The 13,886-nt window shown below is 39.1% G+C and overlaps 1 long non-coding RNA gene across 2 annotated transcripts; it reads right to left on the bottom strand.

Annotated features, from left to right (window-relative positions):
* Nucleotides 1-4,323: 4,323 nt before the first annotated feature.
* LOC105029038 lies at nt 4,324-5,674 on the bottom strand. 2 transcript variants are annotated; one of them, XR_004576200.1, is made up of 3 exons: nt 5,588-5,674; nt 4,979-5,246; nt 4,324-4,490 (listed from the first exon to the last, which is right to left on the bottom strand). It is a non-coding gene; the product is annotated as an uncharacterized LOC105029038 (long non-coding RNA). The 2 variants fall into 2 exon arrangements; XR_004576199.1 differs by lacking the exon at nt 4,324-4,490 and adding an exon at nt 4,672-4,710.
* Nucleotides 5,675-13,886: the final 8,212 nt, after the last annotated feature.

The following is a 13,886-nucleotide window of genomic DNA, read 5'->3' as shown; positions in this document are numbered from 1 at the left end:
CAACTCAGTAACACTTTCCACTAAGGGTACATGAACTAGCATAACGTAATGCAGTAGTTAACATGAACGAATGATGAACAAAGACATAAACAAACGGTTAATAATGATAACTCTTACTTTATTAATGATTTACAAATGCATTATCAAACAGTGTGTACTGTCATTTGTTCAGTTATTAAGGGTTTATAGCTATTTTTCCAATGGGTCATTAGTTCTTTAAGGGTACACGACAAAATGAACTAATGGTGAAGTATCAGTTGCTACTGGTTTATATCTACCAATGGGTTATTGGTGAGCCATTTTTAATGTAGGATAATGCATCACTTTACTTGAGGAGACACAAAATAATGACCTAATATCAGGACAATTTGTAAGACAACCACTCTGGACATGTTCTCATGTTAGAGGATGAAGGAATGAGTAATGCCTTTTCAGTGGAAGTGGAAACAGACAAGTCAAATGCAAAATATGAACAGTCACATCAATGTCATGTCCTGGTTGGGGGCCTCTAGGCATCTCTACAGTCAGGGCCTGACTGCCACATTTCAAAGCAGACCCTAGTGACTGTTCCCTAGAGATTTTGACACCATTGTCTGTATGTAATGGTTAAGATAGATGCGCAAACTTGTTCAAGTTGTCCATAAAAGTAGAAGAGGAGAATGACACATAACCAACCAGCAAAACACAAAAACCCAGCATTTAAATATATCCTAACCTCAACAGACTTTATAGGTGTATTGTCACTTATTAAACCCTGCTACTTCAGGACGGTGTATAACAAACATCAAAAGTGCTGTTTCCTGCACACCCAAAGAGGATGATTAAGCACTGACTGTGAGTTTTCAGATCAATATCATAGCGTATGACAAAGTTATCATTATTAGTCCAAATCTGACAAGGCCCTTATCACATTTTGAGAACGTATGCAGGCTTGGCCCGGACAGTCTTGCAACACTTTGATTCAATAGAAAAGAAACACAATAAATAATAATACAAACTGGTGTTCTGTCTATTAGCTGTAAAGGACATGCAGTTTGAGCAGCCAGAAATCCCAGAAATATCCTTCTATGTGATGTTGAAGGTATTAACTTAGCCATTTTGTTTATTACATGTTATTTGCCATTTGGTTCTTACCTGTTACCTGTTATGCACAACACATATGCACCTGTAAACTGAGTGATAGGTAAGGTCTGCAGGATATCATAGGATAGTCAATAAGAATCAAATTAATCAATTGGTTATTACGTCTGGAAAACATTTGACTTGCTGTTAAACAGTTGGCATTAGACAAATTCTTCAGTTTTTGCTGTAAGAATTTTCAGACTTTTGATACAGTTGAAGAAACAAGCTTTGAAGATCTTCCCCAATGCTTATTGATGAAGCGGCTACTCATGAAAAGATTCTCACAGCCTCTGTTCTGCCCTGCAGGAAATAGTGAAGCTACAAGTTTGGACTTGTCAGGACCATGTTTTTAAGAAGGTCCTACGACATGGCCTTGACAAAGCAGCACTGGCCATCACCAGTCTCACCAGTCAAGTCAAAAGAATAAAGATAAAATAATATTATATAGGCATGCACAGAAGGAACTGGAAGTGGACAAATATCAGACTCTCGGAGATCCAGAGATTTGTAGCTTAAAAATGACATCATCTTCTTACCTGGATTTCTCATACAAACCTTTTGACAATTACGTTCACAATGGCTATTCCCTCAGAAATCATGCATGGTCTACCAACATCAACTACCATCGAGGGCAGAAAACAGGGTGGTCAACGCAGTAGTCAGATACATTTACATTAAGTAACCAGTTTTAATTTCACAAAGTGTACACAATGGATGCAACAATGAACCAGTCTGCATTCTGAACAAAGTTTCCTTCATTTCAGAACCTCTCTAATTAGATTCCAAGTAAAAAGTGTTGTTGCCCTGAGGAATCCCCAATGTTAGATTGAACAATTTTCAATTTTGAAAAATGTTCAGGGTCAATGCAACTCTGAGATCATCACTTTCATCAAGTGGCCAAAACTGTAGAGATATGGGTGGATGAGGACAAGTTAAGATCATTCATAAATAAGTGGTCTGTGGGGGGGTGTGTATGTGAGAGACAGATTGCATGACGTGATTATGGTTGCCACCAGATTACCTAGGATTGACGACCAATTCCAAAAATGTATTTCTGACAACAATAAGCAGCCAATGCTAACTAATGAACGCAATTGTCTGAGATGCAAAGCAGGCAGAATCACATGGCCTACCTGGTATGAACGGAGTTGAGTTGGCTGCATCAAATGCAATCTTGATTTAAGGTGTAATTCACTTTCACCACACCTTCCCTCATTACAAAAATACGTATCATGTGAAAATGATTCAATCCAATGAGCATTCAAGTTTATATGGTTTGGAGTTGGAAAATGTGCATAGAAATAATGATACGAACAGAATACTCACTTGCCAAATAATTGTGCACGCAGTGTATATATGTGGCTCCTTGCTGGAGACCAGTGCCCTTATCTAACCTTCACTACCATATCCTGTTTGTCCTCTTCAACTAGTCTGCCAGATAAAAGCCTAGGGTGAAAACCATAAAAATAGAAAGTGGTTACTATAGCCATCTTGGCAATTTTTATAGTTGTGCATGATCACATCCCCAATGAATAGTTCTACTTGATTACAGGGGGAAAATACTGTAGTCATGACTAATCAGCCGCTAGGGGTTGTTGTCTGTCTGCCTTTTGATGCTCTGATGAATTCATCTGATTAAACACTTACTACAGTACTTCACCAATATTCTGGATATTTACCTACAGAAAATAGATATTGAGTGAAAGGAAATGGTCTGATAACATTCATGTTTCACTTTACATTCTCAGCAAGAGATATTGCTACCACAAAACTGAGAGACACACATTATATATAATACATATTTTTAAACTGCTTACATTTTACCGGATTCTGTGAGTTTTACTGATAGGCACATAACCAATTTCTTGGGTGCAATGTTTATAGCTTAGCCTTTACAGTACCAATATATTTTGGATGTTCAATATTCAGTATGAATTTCTATGCTGTAAATGCAATTATGCACTTTAAGAAGTCCACAGTGGAATTTCATTATTTTTCTCAGAAACAATGATATAATCATTTAACACCACTGCATATTGAAATGTGTAATGTTTCAAAGGTTTTTAAACTGTTTTTAATAAATTTTACTGAATGACTCATTTTAAAGGCAAAAGTAGGAGATGCTAGGAATTTAGCTTACTAATATAGTGAATAGGCTTACATCTAATGTATCTACCTTCTTGTACATTTTCCATACACCCCAATGTCTGAATGAAACTACCATGCCACAAATATTGGAGATAAAATTTCTATGTATAAAAGTTTTTTTGTCTGAAAGTGACATAACAGATGGCACTAAGGGGCCTAAAGTGTGCCAAGAAAAAATCCCCCACACCATTACACCAGCACCACCAGCCTGCAAAGTGGAAACAAGGCATGATGGATCCATGTTCTCATTCTGTTTACGCCAAATTCTGACTCTACCATCTAAATGTCTCACCAGAAATGAAGACTCATCAGACCAGGCAACATTCTTCCAGTCTTCAACTGTCCAATTTTGGTGAGCTTGTGCAAATTGTAGCCTCTTTTTCCTATTTGTAGTTGAGATGAGTGGTACCCGCTGGGGTCTTCTGCTGTTGTAGCCCATCCGCCTCAAGGTTGTGCGTGTTGTGGCTTCACAAATGCTCTGCTGCATACCTCGGTTGTAACAAGTTGTTATTTCAGTCAAAGTTGCTCTTCTATCAGCTTGAATCAGTCGGCCCATTCTCCTCTGACCTCTAGCATCAACAAGGCATTTTCGCCCACAGGACTGCCGCATACTGGATGTTTTTCCCTTTTCACACCATTCTTTGTAAACCCTAGAAATGGTTGTGTGTGAAAATCCCAGTAACTGAGCAGATTGTGAAATACTCAGACCGGCCCGTCTGGCACCAACAACCATGCCATGCTCAAAATTGCTTAAATCACCATTCTTTCCTATTCTGACATTCAGTTTGGAGTTCAGGAGATTGTCTTGACCTGGGCCACACCCCTAAATGGATTGAAGCAACTGTCATGTGATTGGTTGATTAGATAATTGCATTCATGAGAAATTGAACAGGTGTTCCTAATAATCCTTTAGGTGAGTGTATTTTGTATTGTAATTTTTCTAGTAGCAAATTTTTAACACCTGGTGCTCAGCTAGGGTGGCCTCTTGCCCCCCTTCCCACACACACATAATATGAATTACCTGTCACAGTAAGAATATCCAGAAAACTTAAATCAGTGTTGTAACATTTATTTATTTGACAAAAACAAGAACGGTTACAATGCTGATTAAAACCATACTCCTAGAGTGAATCTGATAGAACTAAGAACTTTAATATGCACCCAGTTTTCATAATCTTCACCCCAGTGTGAGCAGGGATGTTGACAGGCTTTTGGTGAAGCTAAGAGGACAAGAATCAATCAAATCAAATTTATTTATAAAGCCCTTTTTACAACAGCAGTCACAAAGTGCTTTACAGAGACACCCGGCCTTAAACCCCAAGGAGTTAACAACAATAGTGTTGAATTTCAGTGGCTAGGAAAAACTCCCTAAGAAGGTCGAATTTTAGGAAGAAACCTAGAGAGGACCCATGCTCAGAGGGGTGACCAGTCCTCTTCTGGCTGTGCCGAAGAAACACAGAGAAAGAAAAAAGAGTCATTAGGTAGATCTGATTTTAATGTACCTGTCAAAATCAAGGAACTCCTGGGAAAAAACTATGGAGCAAGATAGCCTTATACTTATTGATTCGAGTTCTAAAATGTGTATGCTGACATGTACTTGCTTCAAAATGACAACACGTCTTATAATATGGAACAGATGGCAAAATTTAATGTACATTTCTTAATGTAATAATATACAGGTTATTTTCTGTGATATTGAGATACTTACCGGCCCTAATGGCATCCAGATGGTTTTCCAACGTTGCCAATGCCGGTGTTGCCTCCACCCCCATGTATGTTGCCAATGTGACTTCCTCCACCTCCTGATACATTGCCAATGTTCTCGTTGCCTCCACCACCGTGTACGTTGCCAATGTGACTTCCTCCACCTCCTGATGCATTGCCAATGTTCGCATTGCCTCCACCTCCATGTACGTTGCCAATGGAACTACCTTTGTTTTTGTCCCCACAGTGTGGTATACACCTATCCATTACTGCTATGATATATAAACAAACAGAGGGAGAGAGTGAAATGAATATTTAAATGGAAATGTAAAATGGGTGAACTGCATTAAAATTTATATTAAGGATTATATTATTGTCCTCATCCAAACTATCCACGAAATGCGCAGGTCACAATGTGTAAAGTTTATAAGTGCAATATAACTCTTTCAGTCACCAACACCCAGGTGGCACTGTAAAATAATGTATTAATCCCTCAGTTAATAATGAATTCAGAATAAGATTATTAATTTACTAATTTAACCTCCGTTACCATGAGGCCAAGAGTGATATGAAAATGTAATCCAGAATGTATGTAAATAAATTGTAAATTTACCTGTGTCTGTGTTCTTCCTTGGTACAGTGGAGCTCTTGAAGGTAATAGTGAACAGGTGTTGTAGTACAGAGTGGAGGGATAGTTCTGCTTTTATAGGATAGAAACACGCTGGATGAGAGAAAGGGGGGCTGGTTCTTGGCTTATTACAGTTATTGAAATCCAGGTCACTTCCAGAGAACTAAAGAGAGTAAATATTGTCGTTATAGAGTTGGATCATTTCCAGAGAATATTACCAAATTGTACCTGGTGTTGCCAATCAGGTCTCCACATGTTATTTGAGCTCCAATTGTGTTAAATTGCTGTGATTCTAATGATTTCATCATCAATTCAGCAGTTTTTCTAAGTTGCCGTTTTTGGATGGTGAACATGCTGCCCTCTGCAAGAAATATAAAACTTGGTCTGAAGTTCACCTTCAGTGTTAAAATGACTGGACATACAGTCACAACCAAATAATAATACACTTTATTCCTGGTGTGAACTTTCGTACATCATTGTGTATTGTAGACTTCTATTGGCTGGGACTCCTTGACTTTCTAGAAGGGCCAGACAATGGTGGATATTTGTATATTGGACTATCTTGCAGAAACTTTGTCACTATAAAAGTCACTACAAAAAATGAATTGGAATCGCAGCAGTTATCAGATGTGTTCGGGATTACATGACTTGCTAGTACTAGAGAACCTGAGAAATTATCTGAGTTGGTTAAACTGATTTTGACGATCAAGTCCCATATTATTGGAATGTATTGTAGAATAAACTTAAGTATAAGACACACTGGTGCCTATGAAGCAATTGAATTGTCTCATACGAACCTTTTCGCTGTTAGCGGTTAACTGTTACCATATCAACTTTTTCTCATTTTAAAAATCTGTTCTGATATTTTTATTGTGAAACAACAAGCATCCTGTTTTTGAAAAATCTCTACATAAATACATAATTCTGACATTGTCAATGCTGCTGCCCTTCCTGCCAGCAACCGTATATTTAAGTTATCATCTCACCTGTACATTTTGGTTATCCTCTCACCTGTACATTCAGGTTATCATCTCACCTGTACATTTAGGTTATCCTCTCGTCTGTACATTCAGGTTATCCACTCACCTGTACATTTAGGTTATCCTCTCAACTGTATATTTAGGTTATCCTCTCACCTGTACATTCAGGTTATCCTCTCGTCTGTACATTCAGGTTATCCACTCACCTGTACATTTAGGTTATCCTCTCACCTGTACATTTAGGTTATCCTCTCACCTGTACATTCAGGTTATCCTCTCACCTGTACATTTAGGTTATCCTTTCAACTGTATATTTAAATTATTCTCTCACATTTCCTTTTGTAGACAAGGCCTTGTCTAACAGACCTTCTTCTCATTACAATGGGTCTGGATAGCAGACTAACAGAAAACATGTTTACCTTGACTATGAAAGATGGAGTTCGTATTGGTGTCCATAAAACAGTTGATACACAGAACATGATGAAGACCAGCAAATATTGACATTTTTTTATGCACTTTCATACACTCAAATTATTTATGCAGATGTGTAACTACTTATGTTGTCAAATTAAATAAATATTCAAGAGGCTTTAATTGGGAGACCCCTAGTCTTAAACTTTGAGTGCCTACTAAAGACTGATCTCTTCAGGAAGTTCCATGATAAAGTGTAGTCTGGCCCAGGGTTGTGAAGGTGAACAAATAGCACTGGATTTCCAAACTGGCCTTGCTGTCCTAGGAACGCTCTCTCTAACTTTCCTTATGTCCTGTTAAACCTTAGGAGGAAATGAGCCCTTGGACCACGCCTCAGGACTACCTGGCTCAAATGACTCGCAGATGTCCCTGTCCAAAGTACTCTGGACACAGCCCACTTGCATTTATTTACCCGCTTGTCTTTTGATTATGCAAAAACATTGACATGGCCCAAAAGGTATTTTTCTCTTATAATCTTCACTTGGCACATCCTGAAAAGGACTGACCACCCCTGAGAGTCTAGTTCCTCCCTAGGGTTCTGATTTGACCCTGGTAGGGAGTTTTTCCTAGCCATTTTCCATTAACTCTTGTTACTTGCTCTTTGGGGGTTCAGACTGGGTAGAACACAGTACATTATGACTCCCCAGTCCTGTGTGAATTAAAACATGTTTGCTCATGTTGGATTTCAGGGGAACTGGTTTGACAGTAATGACATGGGTCGAGTGTCAAAATGGAAATCAGAGTGAGTAGAAGCATATCTTCCCACCCTTTGAAAACACCCTTGTGTCAATATTAGACACATCCTAAGATATTTTCAAAAACAGCAGAAAATGCAAATCAGGGCTAGAAAGTAACAATCTAAACATTCCACCTAAAGTCAGTTTATTCTCTGGAACAGATGAGTTGTTTCCATTAGACACCACAAGCCTATCCATCATATTTAAGGTGGGCACTATTTCTGTGAAAATTTGTAGAATATAAAACACTTCATATTAAGGTCACTTAATACACCATGAATAAACAGATGGTAAAGTGTTTACTTTGAATTAACCCTTTGACGCGTACGATCACACCGGTGTGATCAGTCTAGAGTGGTCCCTGAAGCGTACGATCACACCGGTGTGATTAGAACGTATTGTTTAGAACGCATCATTAGAACGCCTAGGTACGAGTGACGTAACAATGGCTGGTCAGACCGCGCTGTTATTTACTCACATTTAGCTCAAACAGCGTTTATAACTTCATTTCCTGATTGTAATTGTTTCAAGACCACACTATGTTATTAACCAGGTAGCAAGCATAAAAAAGTGTTACTTACGTACCAACAGGTAGCCAACACTAGAAGTTAGATTTTCTACAATAAACATAATACGCAAAAACGAATTATATTAGCGACTACTATAGAGCATCTAACCATTTCCTGAAAGAGCTGACAACCTGTCAAAATCATTGTGTAAAAACTTTCAAGTTACGTTACCTGTTGAGGGTGCTGCTATGCTTTTTATCAATCAAAGATAAAGAAAGGTGAGTAACTCTAAGACCTGATGGTCATTTACATTTGCCAGTCTTTCGGACAGATTTGCCATCCTGGGAAAACTATGATCTTCATTTTAGCTGCACTGCATTACAGGTCAAACTTTGTTAGCTAGCGGTTAGCTGACGTTTGCTAGCGGTTAGCTGATGTTTGCTAGCTAGCTACAGTTACACATAAACCAGCTCTTTGCAGCTCTTTGAATTTGAGTCAAAAAGAGAAGCTTGCAATGCAGTGTATTTAGTGTTCCTTACCTGGCAAAGTGACTTCATGTCAACCGTCTGAACGCCACTCAATGCATGTAGCTAACGTGGGGTTAATCCAGTCAGTTTGTTTTGGTAGGGTTCACGCACAATAGTTCAATTGGCAGATCTAGTAGCAAACCGATGGCGCAAACTAAAACAGTATTAAAGCACTACTTTTGTTGAGAAAAAAGCTTGTAATCTTCAAAAATCTACCTTTTCACTGATCGCATTTGTCCATTACTAAATGCAAGAATCGGAATCTATCATTTTTTGAGAGCTTCTGAATAATTACGTAAAACTATTTACACACCACCTATTGCCTGATAGATTGCGTATGTTTTATTGATACAACAAGTGAAGCGTTTCAGTATCTTTCTCGCCGCGATCTTTAGAAATAGGACAGCATTTTTAAGATTGGTTCATAATTATTCAATATACATTTTTAACAGTTACTACCTGTAGAAGTTTGTTAATATAATTTAAATAAAAAATTAGATGCATAACTAGTAAGCAGCGTGGTGTTTTTGGGAAGCTGCAGATTAAATGTTTTGTGACGTCACAATCAAATTCTGGAACTCTGAGTGAGTGCTGAACTCACGCGCAAAAAAACTCACTCTGGGGGGCCGTTAAGGCATATTTGAAACTCACGCGTGAAAAGGTTAATTAATCTTTGTTCCTACATTTCTAAAGAATACATTAAACCCATAGGGCATGACACTCCCCAGATCGTGTGAACAGCTTCCCTGGAATCTGCAGGGTGTCAAGAAAAAACTTGATTCTTTAAAGACTCAAAATGTCACCCTGTGGTTTCGTCCTCGATATGAAATGATGACCTCTTCTTAAATAATTTTGTTCCAAGGTGAATTTTGTGTTTTGGTCCCAAGAAACAATTAACTTTTTATCATCTTGTACCTGCCTTCAAATCCACTCTGGCCCACAGCCCTTAATGAATGTGGGAAAAGATTTTTCCCAAAAAACTGACATGAATAATCATACACAATGTGGAGGACCATGTGTTGAGAAACATCACGTATTAGTTCAACACTTTACGATGAGGATACATGAACTAACATTTCCGAATGCAGTACTTAACATGACAAATAGACGAACAAAGATGCAAACAAACTATTAAACTCATGTCGCTTTTTGCAGGAACACACAGATTGATGTTTGATGTGATTAACCTGGGCTATTATGAAATCAAGCATTTTATAACGTATCCACACAATATAAACAGATTAAATACATTTTGGAAAATACATGCTGGCCTTAAAACCAGGCCCTAGTGACTGTTTCCTTTATTGTTTTGATCATAGTCTGCATGTGATGGTTAAGACAGATGTGCAAACTTGTTCAAGTTGTCCATAACGGTATAAGATTAGAATGACACATTTTAATCCAACATGGCACAAAAAACACTGCATTTAAATATTAGTATCCAAACCGCAATATAGTTTATAGGTGCATGTCACGACGTGAACAAGGTTAATGGAAGACGCTGTGTTACAAGCATCAGCCATGATGTGTCCTGCAAACCCAAAGAGGACTATTACACCCTGACTCTGTATATTCAGAGTAATTCAATAGGGCATAACATTGAGTTATCATAATAACTGAAAACTGCAAACAAGGCCAACCTTCTATTCTGAGAATGTATTTGGGCTTGACTCAGCAGGTACTGTGACACCTTGATAAAAAAATACAAATAAACTAGTGAATCAAACTGGTAATCTCTCCATTAGGTGTAAGGAGGACATGCAGTTAGAGCAGCCAGATTTCCCAACCATTTCCATCTATGTGGTTGTGAGTCCAACGCACGGTATACTGTCACATCCTCTGCCTCCGTCACCCAGTCCACCCACACATCCTCTGCCTCCAACACCCTGGTCCACCCACACATCCTCTGCTTCTGACGCCCCGGTCCACTCACAAATCCACTGCCTCCGACGCCCCGGTACACCCACACATCATCTGCCTCCGACACCCAGTCCACCCACACATCCTCTGCCTCTGACGCCCCGGTCCACCCACACATCCTCTGCCTCCGACGCCCCGGTCCACCCACACATCCTCTGCCTCCGACGCCCCGGTCAACCCTCACATCCTCTGCCTCAGACGCCCCGGTCAACCCTCACATCCTCTGCCTCCAGCACACAGTGCACCACAAGCCTAACCATCATATGTAAGGTGAGCACTATTTCTGTGAAAATTTGTAGAAGGTGATAAGATCAAATTATGGTAACACTTTATATTAAGGTCACTTAAAACACCATGAATAAACAGTTGGTAAAGTGTTTACTTTGAATTAATGAATCTTTGATCCTACATTTCTAAAGAATACATTAAACCCATAGGCCATGACACTCCCCAGATCATGTGAACAGCTTCTGTGAAACACCTGTCTCTGGAATCTGCAGTGTGTCAAGAAAAAACATGATTCTTTAAAGACTCAAATTTTAGTGTGTCAAAATTGAATAGGGAAACAAAATAAAGAGTAGATATATACAAACAGGAATACACCAAAGGCCACAATCGCACTAAGTTTTATCAATCATCTAGAGCAAACCACACAAATTAGAGAAATGGTTTCAGATCATAATCAATATTGATAACTAATGGAGCAAGGGTCCTAAAATTAAAGATCCAAGCCGCCTCTCTTTTTAACAATAAATTGTCGAGGTTGCCTCCTCTCCTAGGAAGGGTGACATGTTCAATGCCTCTATAGTGGAGAGACGCAATAGAATGATTCATCTCAATGAAATGAGCAGCAACAGGTTACGTTGTGTTTTTACACCTAATGGTGCTACGATGTTCTGAAATACGAACCTTTAATTCTCTTTTTGTTTTGCCCACGTAGTGCTTACCAGAGGGACACGTTAACAAATAAATGACAGCCTTAGTAGCGCATGTGATTACACCTTTTACAGGGATAGGTTTTCCTGTTTGGGGATGTTTAAAAGATGTACACTTAAAGGTTCCATTACATTGAGCGCGGACATTGCATTTGTAGTCACCATCAGGGAAATGAGCAAACAGCCGTTGACCATGGGTAGTTAGAGAAGGTAAATCAGAGTGTACTAATTGATCTGAGGTTTCGACCACGAGAAAATACCACCAGGGAAGGGTCCTGAAACACCTTACTAATTGCGGTATCTGATTTGAGGATGTGCCAGTGTTTCTGAACCATTTGCTTAATTCGTTCAGATCATTTGGAGAAGCGTGTGGTTAAGACACAAGAATGTTTCTTTTTATGAAGCTGTCTTAGAAAGAGATCAGTTATAGGTTTATTTTGTATTTTCTCCACAGCCCTACTAATTTGGTTATTGCTGTACCTTCTTTATTTAAATTGACCTTGCATTTGAGTCATGTTTTTGTCTAAGTCAGAATTATGTTTACAAATTAGTTTAATGCCACAGAATTGGCTGTATGGCAAGCTGTTTTTCAGTGGAAGAGGAATTAGCTATTACGATCAGTGGGTTTCGTATAGAGATCAGTAAATAGTATATTGTCCTCACAAATAATTAAAAGATCAAGAAAACGAATTTGTCTTGTGTTAAACTGCATGGTAAATCTCAGATCAGTAAGATCAGTAACATTTCAACATCACCTTTCCACAACACAAAAGATATCATCGCTATAACGTTTCCACATAATGATATTAAACAGAAAGGGATTTTTTAAGGGATTTAAAATGAATTGTTCTTCCATGTAGCCCACAAACAAATTAGCATAATTAGGAGCCATAGGACATCCCATAGCAGTGCCCTTTGTCTGAATAAAAAAACATTTTGGAACATGAAAAATTTGTGTGTGCACTATCTTGGCCAGGGTTACAATTCATGCACTCGAAGGTTGTAAAAGAGGGTCACGTTGCGAGAGAAAATTTTCAATAGCATCAATTCCACCAACGTGAAATATTTGTGTAGAGTGACAACATCAAACGTGACCAATAACGTGTTCTCAGGAAGGGGATCGAGAGATTCGATTACAGTAACCATGCTGCCAGTATCCTTTACAAAGGAGGGTAGCTGTTCAGCAACAGGTCTAATAAAATAATCGACAAAGGCGGCTAATGGTGCGGTTACCACATCAAGGCTTGCTACAATAGGGCTTCCTGGTGGTTTTGTTGCATTCTTATGGATTTTAGGGAAAATATAAAAACTAGCAAATTTCGGGTATTGAATAGCTAAAAATGTATATTAGTTCTTAGTGATATGGCCAATGCTAAGAAACCCATCTAAAAGACTAACAATGGTCAATCATCTTGTACCTGCCTTCACATCCACTTTGGCCCACAGCCATTAATGAATGTGGGAAAAGACTTTACCCAAAAAACTGACATGAAGAATCATACAAAATGTGGAGGACCATGTGTTGAGGAACATCACGTATTAGTTCAACACTTTACGATGAGGATACATGAACTAACATTTCCGAATACAGTACTTAACATTAACAATAGATGAACAAAGATGCAAACAAATCTTTAACTCATGTCGCTTTTTGCATGAACACACAGATTGATGATTGATGTGATTAACCGGGGCTATTATGCCTCTGACGCCCCAGTCAACCCTCACATCCTCTGCCTCCAACGCTCCGGTCAACCCACACATCCTCTGCCTCCGACGCCCCGGTCAACCCTCACATCCTCTGCCTCCGACGCCCCGGTCAACCCACACATCCTCTGCGTCCGACGCCCCGGTCCACCCACACATCCTCTGCCTCAGACGCCCCGGTCAACCCTCACATCCTCTGCCTCCAGCACACAGTGCACTTCCCGTTCCCCATGAACGCAACTCACTCCCCGGTTCCCAATCACCTGAATATTGATCACTTGTTCACCCACCTGGTCCCACCTAGTTTCCCTATTTAGTTCAGTTTGATGCTCCTGTTTCTTTGTGAGGTATTGTTTGTTTTACATGACATATTCATCCCTCCTTGAGAGTTTTCTTTACTATTCGTTTGCCTGTGTACCGACCAGCCTTCTAGCCTGTTAATTCTTGACCTTGTTTTGAGCTGATTTTATGCCTTCGCCATTGTGCTCTCCTGTGTAT

This window comes from Esox lucius, chromosome 9 (assembly GCF_011004845.1).
Source record: "Esox lucius isolate fEsoLuc1 chromosome 9, fEsoLuc1.pri, whole genome shotgun sequence".
Lineage (NCBI taxonomy): Eukaryota > Metazoa > Chordata > Actinopteri > Esociformes > Esocidae > Esox > Esox lucius.
Note: the sequence above shows the minus strand (reverse complement) of the source record. Positions and strands in the feature narration are given on the sequence as shown.